Here is a 12,932-nt window from a genome sequence, read left to right as displayed (position 1 = left end):
GAGACGCTAGTTGCTTATTCGGGGTTTCCCCTTTTGCTTTAGGGCTTTGCCCTAGTTTGTGGTATTACTTGCGTGTTCCCTTTAAGATTAAAAATATTTTAAGGTCCTGAGCATTGGAAAAGCTTTAAAATCCAAAAACATTAGAAATTTAAAACTCAAAAAACATTTGAAAACATCAAAAACCTTAAAAAAAATCTAAAGTGTTGAGTGTTTCTTTTAGAAGCGTATTAGGCGAGTTCGATTTTCGAACTACGTTGGCTTGATCCTCTTCCGAGGTACGTAGTGCAGCTTGGGATTTACATCCCAAGTCCAGCCAAACTTTTTTGTAAATAACTATTTTAAACCTTCTTAAAAAACCTTTAAAATCTTGTTTTCAAAAGATCTTCTTCTAGAGTTAGGAGTTTCTCCTAGATAGAGAGTTTTAGAGTTAGGGTTTTTCTTTTGATAGGTTATTTGATTGTTTGTTTGTTGTGTGCTTGTTTTAGAGTTAGGGGTCTGTCCTAGAGTTATAGGAGCGCCTCCGTCCGGTCAGTCGGCGATCCACATCGCCGAGTGATGACTAGAGTATGATACGCTAGTCCACCCTTGGTTTTCCTTAAGAAATACAGCCTAGTCACACATAGGTTGTAAGAACCACCTGCATTAGCTTAGGGCTAATCTGCATTTAGTTAGGGCATATAGGGTGTCATAAAATCCACAATTCACTGAAATTTAAATAATCGTACAAGAAACTTTAATAACCGGTTCGGTCTTTTAGATCGAGTCTAGGATAGAAGTCTAGGTGTCTTAGGCATCCTAGCTTAGAATAGGCGCGAAGAACTACGTTGCCTTGATTCTCGTGGAGGCGGGGATACGTAGGCTTCTTTGGATGAATACCAGATCATCTGAGGACTCGGGCTAATCACTTTTAAAACTGTTGAAACAATCAAATCACTTAGGATTTTCCATGAAATTAGAATTTTAGGAGAACTTTCACTTAGATTGAATCCAAACCAATTAAGAAATCAAGATACACATTTAGGATTCACATTGAAATTAGATCATAGGATGCATGTCACATAGATAGCACATTAACAGAGAGTTGAATGAGCCATTAAAAATGAATTTAAAAGAGTTAACTTTTGGAATTGAAGACCGATTATCGGGCAGGAATGGTGCATGTGGTGGATAAATCCCCATACCTTCCATTCTTGTAACCAGGTAGCGAGTCTAGATTTCTGGTTAATTATGGGTCCTAGATCCCACATCTAGGTGGCGACTCTGTCAGTCTCTTTTGTGTGGAATTCGGATTGCCTTAGTGATCCCAAGTTCACATAAAAGATGAATTAAAATTAATAATAAAAGGCACACGCCAATCGCGTGGGTACGAGAGACCAAGAGATAGTGCGTGGCGGCTCTCGCGCCACCACCCCTCTCGCGGGATCGGGTCCCACAGACTGGCGACTCTGCTGGGGACAACCTAACTTCATTACAATTCCAAAGGATAACTCATTTGAATCTATTTCAACCGGCTCATGAAAACTCTATCTCTTTTATGCTTGTTAGATTACTTTGTATGCTTTATTTTCTCATCACATTTACTCAAACTTAATCTAACAAAACCTGAAGGCATCATAGATTGCGCGAACTTATTGCACACACTTACATCACTTGCATCTAAACCCTTGCATCTCACATGCACACACGTCCCATTTTAGGAACCCGGAGTGTTATCTAGCATGGTTGACTGGGATTTCATCACCTGGTGCCTCTGTGCTAGAGAAGCATTCCACCCTTAGCCTAGTACCTTTATGGTACGTAAACGGATCTCTTGTTCACGTACTGATACGCCGGACACTGGTACAGTATATCGAACATGGATTCGCGCTAAGGGAACTCTTGGCCTTACCCCTAGATTAACCCACACATGCATGTAGTATACGAACACATGTGCATCACGTGTGTGAGCCTAGTTTAGGATATCTTACCCAATTGTGTGTGTGAGCCTAGTTTAGGATATCCTACCCATTTGTGTCTAGATTAGGCCGTAGTCCATCTTCCAATGGCTACGATCGGTCCTAGGTACACAAACAAAGTCATGAGTCGAGATCCTCTCTCCACTCCGCTAGATTAGGGTTAGGGTTGATGCCTTCAGGTAACACTGATAAAATGTGCGAAGATTAAAAAACTTTTCCTTTGGGGTTAGGATGTAAATCATATTCATTTCCAAAGATCTCATAGGATTAGTCATTCATGATCCATCCGTTGAAAGCAATCTTATGCTATCTCATCTCATATTGATCGTACAGTTGTTGATATCCATCATTCAGATTTTAGATCTGGTCTTTGACCCTACTTTTGTCATTCTTATGGCAATGGTCTATTATCTGAGCCATTGATTTTTCATTGATCCATGTTTACCTATCATATATCTTTTACCCTTGGATCATATCGAAATCATTAATGGGAAAGTTTGATCTTACCTGTATTCTTTGAGTGCTTGATCATTGCTGAGATCGAAATTTATTTTGATTAGGGATGTTTATCGTTCCTGACTCTTTCATTCCCAAAAAGAAGAGCAGTTATACTCAAATGAGACTTCAAGGTGTGGATTGAGAATTCATTGAAACCCTGTTGATGTAGGTCATAATATCACTGTCTATTTTGCTTTAACCTTCATAGACAGTATCTCTTTGATTTTCAGAATAAACCCTGTGGTGTGTTTCAAGATTACTCATATCTCTATTTGTTCAGAATCTTTATCCCATGACTATTGATCTAGTGTGTGCTTCCAAGTCAAGAGTCTATGTTTAGCGAAAGACCATTTTTTCTAAAGACTGACTATTTCTAATCATACTTGATCCAGGCAGTCTATTGTTTTACCCACATTGTCAACATAAGCCTTTTGTTGCCCCATTTAACCTAGACCTTGTGGAGTTGCCTTTTCTGGGATTTCTACTCCCGGATTGAACTTTATAGTTATCATTATCATGAGGAAAGGTGTATCACCTATAAGCTTTCAGTACCAGTTCACTACCTTGGAATAAGTGTCCTGTGTTTTTAGATTTGTCTTTCATTGAGCGTACATCAACTTTCTTCTTTCTAAGTTGAAAAAGTTCAGTTATGTTGATGTTAAAAAAAGAAAAGAAAATGTGTCATGTCAATCAGTCTTTCTCGTTCAGAGTCGGTGTTTAGCTTTTTGATTAAATTCAATGTAGAGCCTACTGAGGCGCGTTCAAAGTCATCTATGTACTTCAAAGTATTTCAATTCAATAAAGCATTTGAGTCTGTATCTTCAATTTTTTATGATTCACTCTTGGATTAAATGTTTAAAACAACTACAAGACCCCCTTCTCGGATGAGAATGCAGACGAAATTCCCCTCGAGATTTGAAAGATGGTCAAACGAGAGGAAGAGCGTCGAGCATAGCCACTTGAAGAAGAAATCGAAGCCATTGATAGTGGTATCGAAATTCGAAACTCGGGAGAAATGGATTGGAAAAACTTTATCTCCTAAGGAGCGCAAAGAATTGATAAACCTGTTTAGAGGGGTTTGAGGTAGTCTTGCTTGATCCTATAAGGATAAACCAGGGGAATGCCCTGTCGTTGAGCAAAGCAAGACTTCATCTGCTTTAGGCATCCAGTTGAAGAGTACAATTTTAAAGAGATAAGTATCAGATATCCTGTGGAGCTGATGAAGAAGTGAGAGAAGACTTTCTCGAAATGAAGTCATAGATTTGAGCCCTAAAAGAAAAATTGGGCTGTGTATTTTCATTATGATTTCAAGGCAAGATGGGAGTGAAGCACAATGGTTGAAGTTTTGCCAGAAAACCGCCAGACTCCTCGAATAAAAATTTTCAAAGGCTTTGAACCTTAAACAAAAGAGCTTGTACATCAAATACATCAGGAGGCCATCATTGGACGTTTGAGCCTTAATAGCCAAAATCCAACGTTTTAAAATCCTTTTGAGAACCCTTTGGGTCAGCAATTTAAAGCCAATGTTTCTTTTCAAACACATTATAAACCCGGGGCATTTATGCACCCGAACTACGTCGGACCTGATCCCCATTTCTTCAGGGGTACGTAGGCAACTTGATTAATTCAGGTTCGGTCAAACCTTGGGATAAAATCCCTTTTCAAAATTTTGAAGCTAAATGCTAAACCATTCTTTGAAAAATCCTTAAGCGAACTACGCGGACCTGATCCTCCATTTTTGGGGTACGTAGGTAGTCTGGCTAGACCAGATTCGGTCCAAATCCTTAGAACCTTAGGTATTCAACCCTTTTGAACCCGAGCCCACCTAGAAAGTCCTTCTGGTGAAACAAGTAAAGGTTCGAGGCGAATGAAAAGAAAAACAGAAAGAAAAGAATGAGAGTCTGAAGATCCGCTAGGTTGAAAACCCGAAAGGGCGGCCTAGAGAAAGGTGAAAGTCGTTTTTCTTGCTAAGTCAACAAGCAAAATGATTGACTTATCAGAAGGTAAGGGTAGTGGTATGCTGGATTGAAAACTTGAAGAGACAATCTAGTCAGAGGCAAATACTTCCCATGAAAAGTTGAGTTGAATAGAAGCAGAAGGAGTTCCTCAGTTACGTAGAATTCCTAAGTTTGAGTACAAGCAAAAATTGAGATAAGTAGTCTTTTAGACTGAAAGCTTGGAAAGCAAAAGTTGAGATAAGTGGTCTTTTAGACTGAAAACTTGGAAGACATTAATTTTGACTTCTTCCGAAAAGACAAATCAAGGAGACTGAGAAGCAACCTCTATAGGGCAGGATCCTGGAATCCGAATAGTGTCAGCAAGGCTTACTTTGACACCTTTTTAAACTAGGGGCATTAAAACCGAGCAATCCGAAGGGGTATAACCATGACGGATGTCCTGATGGAGGAAACTAGAGCCTTTTGGCATGGTTTTTGAGACTACTCTAAGAGTGGCTGACCTTACCATTTAAAAATAACACATTTGATTTAAGAGTGAATCAAAATTTAGTCAAGTCCCATGAATATTGTAAGTCTTCTTTGAAAGAGTCCTCAGGAGTTTGTTCCTTGTTTCTCATTGTTTTCTTTTAGAATCAAAAGTGTTTGGCACTGGAGAGAATGGGTGTACACCTTCCGAAATGTAAAGAAAAATCTAGAGTAGATCCTGGTTTAAGAATCAAAGAAGGGCAAGAGATTTGTTATTCAGACCTGCCTGAAACATCAAAGCCTCAAGCACTGAGCAAAATGAAGAACTCTTACGTTCAGCCTTTGTGAAGGTGGTCTTACCATTATACCAAAGAAAGAACCCATGCAAACTCAAATTTTTCCTACTTACCTTGGTTCTGCTTTCTTAAAACCTTGTCATGGAAGCACATCATACTAGGGGCATCTTTTATGACTTGCGTCATAAAAGATATTACACAATGATAACTGGGATATCTATTCTTAGCAAATAGAAACCAGAGAAGCTTGAACATACTCTTTGAGTTGAATTCCTTGATCAAGTTGTTTCTTTTGGAGTCAAAGTTTCATAAACTTCAATTTCCAGCGGGGTATATAATCTACTCCTACATCCTTCAAACCTCATTAGAATGCTTTTCATCTGTTAAAGAGAGTCAGCACCTAAAAATCTCATCAATCTACTTGAGTTTTGCTTTCAGCAAAGATCATGCACTCCAATTTATTCTCAGCAGGAGATAGCTATGCTATCAATGAACTCGATATAAGATCGATAAATATTTTCGTGTTGATTTGAGACTCTTTGAGTATAAAGGTTTTTTGTGTGCGTTTGAGACTTTTTGAGTAGTTGAGACCCTTTGAGTGTTACAAACTCTTCGGGTAGTTGAGACTCTTTGAGTATAAATGTTTTGTGTTGATTTGAGACTCTTTGAGTAGTTGAGACCCTTCGAGTGCTGCAGACTCTTCGGGTAGTTGAGGCTCTTTGAGTATAAATGTTTTTTGTGTTGATTTGAGACTCTTTGAGTAGTTGAGACCCTTCGAGTGTTACAGACTCTTCGGGTAGTTGAGACTCTTTGAGTATAAATGTTTTTGCGTTAATTTGAGACTCTTTGAGTAGTTGAGACCCTTCGAGTGTTACAGACTCTTCGGGTAGTTGAGACTCTTTGAGTATAAATGTTTTTGTGATGTATTTGAGACTCTTTGAGTAGTTGAGACCCTTTGAGTGTTACAGACTCTTCGGGTAGTTGAGGCTCTTTGAGTATAAAGGTTTCTCTATGTAGTTGAGACTCTTTCGAGTATAAAGGTTTTTGCATGTGTTTGAGACTCTTTGAGTAGTTGAGACCCTTTGAGTGTTACAGACTCTTCGGGTGGTTGAGACTCTTTGAGTATAAATAGATTTTGGTGTATTTGAAACTCTTTGAGTAGTTGAGACCCTTTGAGTGTTACAGACTCTTCGGGTAGTTGAGGCTCTTTGAGTATAAATGTTTCTCTATGTAGTTGAGACTCTTTCGAGTATAAATGGTTTTTGTGTATTTGAGACTCTTTGAGTAGTTGAGACCCTTCGAGTGTTACAGACTCTTCGGGTAATTGAGACTCTTTGAGTATAAATGTTTTTGTGTGCGTTTGAGACTCTTTGAGTAGTTGAGATCCTTTGAGTGTTACAGAGTCTTCGGGTGGTTGAGACTCTTTCGAGTATAAAGATTTTTGCATGTGTTTGAGACTCTTTGAGTAGTTGAGACCCTTTGAATGTTACAGACTCTTCGAGTAGTTGAGGCTCTTTGAGTATAAATATTTTTTGTGTTGATTTGAGACTCTTTGAGTAGTTGAGACCCTTTGAGTGTTACAGACTCTTCGGGTAGTTGAGACTCTTTGAGTATAAATGTTTCGCCATGATTTGAGACTCTTTGAGTAGTTGAGACCCTTCGAGTGTTACAGACTCTTCGGGTAGTTGAGACTTTTTGAGTATAAATGATCTTTGTTGATTTGAGACTCTTTGAGTAGTTGAGATCCTTTGAGTGTTAGTTGAGACTCTTTGAGTATAAATGTTTTTGTGATGTATTTGAGACTCTTTGAGTAGTTGAGATCCTTTGAGTGTTATAGACTCTTCGGGTAGTTGAGACTTTTTGAGTATAAATGATCTTTGTTGATTTAAGACTCTTTGAGTAGTTGAGATCCTTTGAGTATTACAGACTCTTCGGGTAGTTGAGACCTTTTTTTAGTATAAATGTTTTGCGTTAATTTGAGACTCTTTGAGTAGTTAAGGCCCTTTGAGTGTTACAGACTCTTCGGGTAGTTGAGACTTTTTGAGTATAAATGTTTTGCGTTAATTTGAGACTCTTTGAGTAGTTAAGCCCCTTTGAGTATTACAGACTCTTCGGGTAGTTGAGGCTCTTTGAGTATAAAGATTTCTATGAAGCTCTCTGAGTGTTTGATTTGAGACTCTATGAGTGTTACATACTCTTTGAGTAATTTGATTTGATATTCTTTGAAGGGTTGATTTACGTCTGCATCGATAGTGGTCTGCTTTCTTTGAGGTAATTTCATTGGGTTCGTTTTCTTAAAAGCTTTATTTTAACAAAGTATGTTTGTGTTTGCTTTAATAGAGTCTTTGCGTATTGATTTAAATAGTTGAGTTGTGAGTATTAGAGAGAGGCCATCTCATTGAGATGTCGTGATTGCCGAGTTAAGGGTCGGTGAGAGGTCATCTCCCTTTTGCTTCTAGTCTTTCAGTCTCGTAGTGCTATTTTGTTGTTTTACCCTGATGAACATCATTTTAAAAAACAAAAAAAAAAAAAAAAAAACTTGTTTTACTTTGTTTTCGGGCCGGCCAAAATGTGTCGTCTGTTCAGCTTTGCCATTCGTGTGTTACACACGCTTTGCCAAAGAGGGGCATCTGTAGACACCCCATTTTGACCGGACCCAAGTTCGCTATGCTTGGGCGAAATCCCGTTCAATCATTTCCGCCATGTTTCGCACTTTTCCGTTAAGTGTTGAGAGAGATTATTCCCAAGAATCCGAACAAGAGAGAATTTGGATCCGATTGATGGGCCCGTCTTGAGCATTTGTTTAGATTTGGATCAAACAGGGTGGCCCGCACATTGTTTTAGTGAAAAATGAGTTTTGAACCTACTTCGATCCAACACCTAAAGATGATCATCAAGAGAACGGTCAAGATCTCAGAGAAGTCGTTTTAACAACCAATTTTGTTTCGATCATCAGGTTGAGTTACTCGGATCAGCCCATTGAAATGATTTAGGAGGACACAACCTACTTAGGTAGGGGACCCATCAATTGGATGGTCTGGATCGTCATAGAGGAATGATTTAAGGGGGCACAACCAATTTACATTGCGACCCACCATTTGAACGGTCAAGATCATCAATTGTCGCCCATCAAATGGACGGTTCGGATCATCAAATGGGAGTGATTTAAAAATGGGGTAACATATTCACATTTTGATCTATTGGATGGCTTGGATCAGCCCATAGGATTGATTAGCGGAGCACAAATTAAATCACATTGTCGCCCATCAAATGAACGGTTCCGATCATACTTTGGAGTGGGGCATATGATTTTATGCACAATTGGGAATTTGGTCACATATGGGACCCATTTGGGTTATCTTTTACCTACTCAAAACAACTTTAAAAAACATGCATGGGGCCACACACATGTCAAAATTCAATGTCCACAATGGTGGCCACCTACCATGGAATATGTCCACAATGGTGGCCACCTACCATGGAATAAGTCCACAATGGTGGCAACCACCCTCCCATTCCTTTGCTATAAATGGTTCCATGAGGGTGAGTAAGAGGGAGGGAGAACTCATTTCTCTTCTATCATGTGTTCTAACAAAGTTGCTATGAGGGGTTGAAAAGAAAAAAAAAGAAAAGAAACAAGAAAAGAAGAAAAAGAAACAAAAAAGAAGCAAAAAGAGAAAGAAAGCGGAAGCGATCGCACGGAGGCGGAATTTTTGAGTTTTTCGGCTCTCGGATTCGGCGAGGATTTCGATCACAGGTAGGTACACCGTTCTCGGAATTTTTTTAGAATTATTTGGTATATTTTCGGATTTTTGCATGATTTTTAACAAAGAAAACTAAACGATATACTAAACAGATTCCAAAAATAATGAAATTTCGTGAGAAAATAATATGATAATGATACATTCTACCATGAATTTGTGAGAATTTTTGGATTTTGTTTGGTATATTATTTTACGCATTCTTTGAAAATTATCAGATTTTGGGAGAATTGTTACTGACGTCAAATCACAGATAAAATTCTCCAAAGTTTTACAGTAGTCTTAAAATCTATACTTCTTGCTTCTGTAAAATTTTCAAGTGATTTGGATCTTGTTTCATATGAGCTGTAGTGTTAATTCATAATCTGGTTTGAAATTTGAAAAATCCGAAACTGATAGTAAATAGTTTTCTAAATTCATGGAAATCTCACAGCATGCTATTTTCACTTATCTCTTACTACTGTAGAAATTTCATGGAATTTAGATATCTATTTCTAGTAGTTTATGTGTTATTTTTGCAATCTGGTTAATTAATTTTTAAATCCATATTAAATATGAGTTTAATGTAAAAATCTGTAAAAATCTTCCAGTAAATTACATCTCATCATATCTTGTTGGTGGAGAAGTTTCAACTCATTTCGAGTTCGTTTGCAACAGCTTCACTTGTAAAATCACTCATATGGTTAAAAATTGGTAAAATCCATTAAAAAAATAAAAATTAAGTGAAAATCATCTTAAAATCTCTAAAGCACCTTCATCTTTGTGTGTGTTTGGGAGACCCGCCCGGTCTCATTCTCTCGTTAGTCCTCTTTGTGCGCCGTTTGGTTTTGGAAGAACGCCCTACTCGGCTTGGCTTCATACCCCTACCCTTATGGGTATTGGGTTGCACATTTGTTGCACCCTAGGGCTAGGTAGCTGTCCGGCCCGGCTGGGTGTTTTACCTCTGCCAAATGTGCAAATTCGTGTTTCCTTTTCTTTTAGAGAGTCTTTGACTCATCTATCCTTTAGTTGGTGTTATTGGAGTCTTTGACTCATGTTTCCATTTCTTTTAGAGAGTCTTTGACTCATTCGTTCTTTTGTTGTACTACTAGGAAGTCTTTGACTCATTGGTTCTTCTGTTGGCGTTATTTGGGAGTCTTTGACTCATTCCTCCTCTAAGTTGTAGTATTAGAGAGTCTCTGACTCATTTGTTCCCCTCTTTAGTGTTGTTAGTTCGGAGTTTCTCCTTTAGAGTTGTTGATTACTTCGCTTTTGATTAGAGGCTAACTCAGTCTTATTAGAGCTTTGCTTGCTTAGGATCTTGGACCATTTTCTCTCTTCTTGGGACGCTATCTTTCTTGTTGTGGTTTGTCTCTTTGAGACGCTAGTTGCTTATTCGGGGTTTCCCCTTTTGCTTTAGGGCTTTGCCCTAGTTTGTGGTATTACTTGCGTGTTCCCTTTAAGATTAAAAATATTTTAAGGTCCTGAGCATTGGAAAAGCTTTAAAATCCAAAAACATTAGAAATTTAAAACTCAAAAAACATTTGAAAACATCAAAAACCTTAAAAAAAATCTAAAGTGTTGAGTGTTTCTTTTAGAAGCGTATTAGGCGAGTTCGATTTTCGAACTACGTTGGCTTGATCCTCTTCCGAGGTACGTAGTGCAGCTTGGGATTTACATCCCAAGTCCAGCCAAACTTTTTTGTAAATAACTATTTTAAACCTTCTTAAAAAACCTTTAAAATCTTGTTTTCAAAAGATCTTCTTCTAGAGTTAGGAGTTTCTCCTAGATAGAGAGTTTTAGAGTTAGGGTTTTTCTTTTGATAGGTTATTTGATTGTTTGTTTGTTGTGTGCTTGTTTTAGAGTTAGGGGTCTGTCCTAGAGTTATAAGAGCGCCTCCGTCCGGTCAGTCGGCGATCCACATCGCCGAGTGATGACTAGAGTATGATACGCTAGTCCACCCTTGGTTTTCCTTAAGAAATACAGCCTAGTCACACATAGGTTGTAAGAACCACCTGCATTAGCTTAGGGCTAATCTGCATTTAGTTAGGGCATATAGGGTGTCATAAAATCCACAATTCACTGAAATTTAAATAATCGTACAAGAAACTTTAATAACCGGTTCGGTCTTTTAGATCGAGTCTAGGATAGAAGTCTAGGTGTCTTAGGCATCCTAGCTTAGAATAGGCGCGAAGAACTACGTTGCCTTGATTCTCGTGGAGGCGGGGATACGTAGGCTTCTTTGGATGAATACCAGATCATCTGAGGACTCGGGCTAATCACTTTTAAAACTGTTGAAACAATCAAATCACTTAGGATTTTCCATGAAATTAGAATTTTAGGAGAACTTTCACTTAGATTGAATCCAAACCAATTAAGAAATCAAGATACACATTTAGGATTCACATTGAAATTAGATCATAGGATGCATGTCACATAGATAGCACATTAACAGAGAGTTGAATGAGCCATTAAAAATGAATTTAAAAGAGTTAACTTTTGGAATTGAAGACCGATTATCGGGCAGGAATGGTGCATGTGGTGGATAAATCCCCATACCTTCCATTCTTGTAACCAGGTAGCGAGTCTAGATTTCTGGTTAATTATGGGTCCTAGATCCCACATCTAGGTGGCGACTCTGTCAGTCTCTTTTGTGTGGAATTCGGATTGCCTTAGTGATCCCAAGTTCACATAAAAGATGAATTAAAATTAATAATAAAAGGCACACGCCAATCGCGTGGGTACGAGAGACCAAGAGATAGTGCGTGGCGGCTCTCGCGCCACCACCCCTCTCGCGGGATCGGGTCCCACAGCACCCAGCATGCCTCTCCATTGTCAAAGTAATAAAGAGTTTCCACTCGCATTGTCGTACGAAGTCCGTTTAAATGAAAGTGCGAAAAAATCCTGCTAGATGACACCGGATGGACGATCCGAGCATGTCGGGAAGCCGGATGACCGCCAGAGCTGTCATCGCGCGATGGATCTTCCCGAGTACCCCCGAATCAATATAAGAATCGCCACGATCTGACGGGCGGATCAAAAGTTATCGTCGGAACGATATTTGTGCACCAAGGGTAGCTCACGGCCAGTAAACACCTTCCGACCGGATTCATGACTCACATCCACTAGTACACTCATCCGCTATAGCCTGTACGTCACTGAATCTAAACAAACCCCCGCTATAATTTGACTGCAAATGAAATGTCAGAACGAATTCCGTTTATCGAATCAAACGACACTATCACCCCGCCATAATAAAGACCGGACGTCTTTGAATTCACCATCCGGAAGAAAATAAAAAGATCCGAACCGAAACGTAGGAGGCGACGCACTAAACGTGCGTTTCAGTTCGCATCGATGTTCCAGAACCGAAAGATTGTTCGAAAAAAGTGGTAGATAGCCGAAAAAAGTGACAGGGGTGCAACACGAGGACTTCCCAGGAGGTCACCCATCCTAGTACTACTCTCGCCCAAGCACGCTTAACTTCGGAGTTCTGATGGGATCCAGTGCATTTGTGCTGGTATGATCGCACCCAGCATGCCTCTCCATTGTCAAAGTAATAAAGAGTTTCCACTCGCATTGTCGTACGAAGTCCGTTTAAATGAAAGTGCGAAAAAATCCTGCTAGATGACACCGGATGGACGATCCGAGCATGTCGGGAAGTCGGATGACCGCCAGGGCTGTCATCGCGCGATGAATCTTCCCGAGTACCCCCGAATCAATATAAGAATCGCCACGATCCGACGGGCGGATCAAAAGTTATCGTCGGAACGATATTTGTGCACCAAGGGTAGCTCACGGCCAGTAAACACCTTCCGACCGGATTCATGACTCGCATCCACTAGTACACTCATCCGCTATAGCCTGTACGTCACTGAATCTAAACAAACCCCCGCTATAATTTGACCGCAAATGAAATGTCAGAACGAATTCCGTTTATCGAATCAAACGACACTATCACCCCGCCATAATAAAGACCGGACGTGTTTGAATTCACCATCCGGAAGAAAATAAAAAGAT

At 39.3% G+C, this 12,932-nt stretch overlaps 1 non-coding gene across 1 annotated transcript; it reads right to left on the bottom strand.

Moving 5' to 3' along the window:
• Positions 1–12,327: 12,327 nt before the first annotated feature.
• On the bottom strand, positions 12,328–12,446 carry LOC143870288 (5S ribosomal RNA). The gene has a single exon (XR_013245072.1). It is a non-coding gene; the product is annotated as a 5S ribosomal RNA (ribosomal RNA).
• Positions 12,447–12,932: the final 486 nt, after the last annotated feature.

This window comes from Tasmannia lanceolata, unplaced genomic scaffold, assembly GCF_043159265.1.
Source record: "Tasmannia lanceolata isolate RefF3 unplaced genomic scaffold, GAP_Taslan_0.1 ptg000003l, whole genome shotgun sequence".
Lineage (NCBI taxonomy): Eukaryota > Viridiplantae > Streptophyta > Magnoliopsida > Canellales > Winteraceae > Tasmannia > Tasmannia lanceolata.
This window is presented reverse-complemented; position numbering and strand designations above follow the sequence as displayed.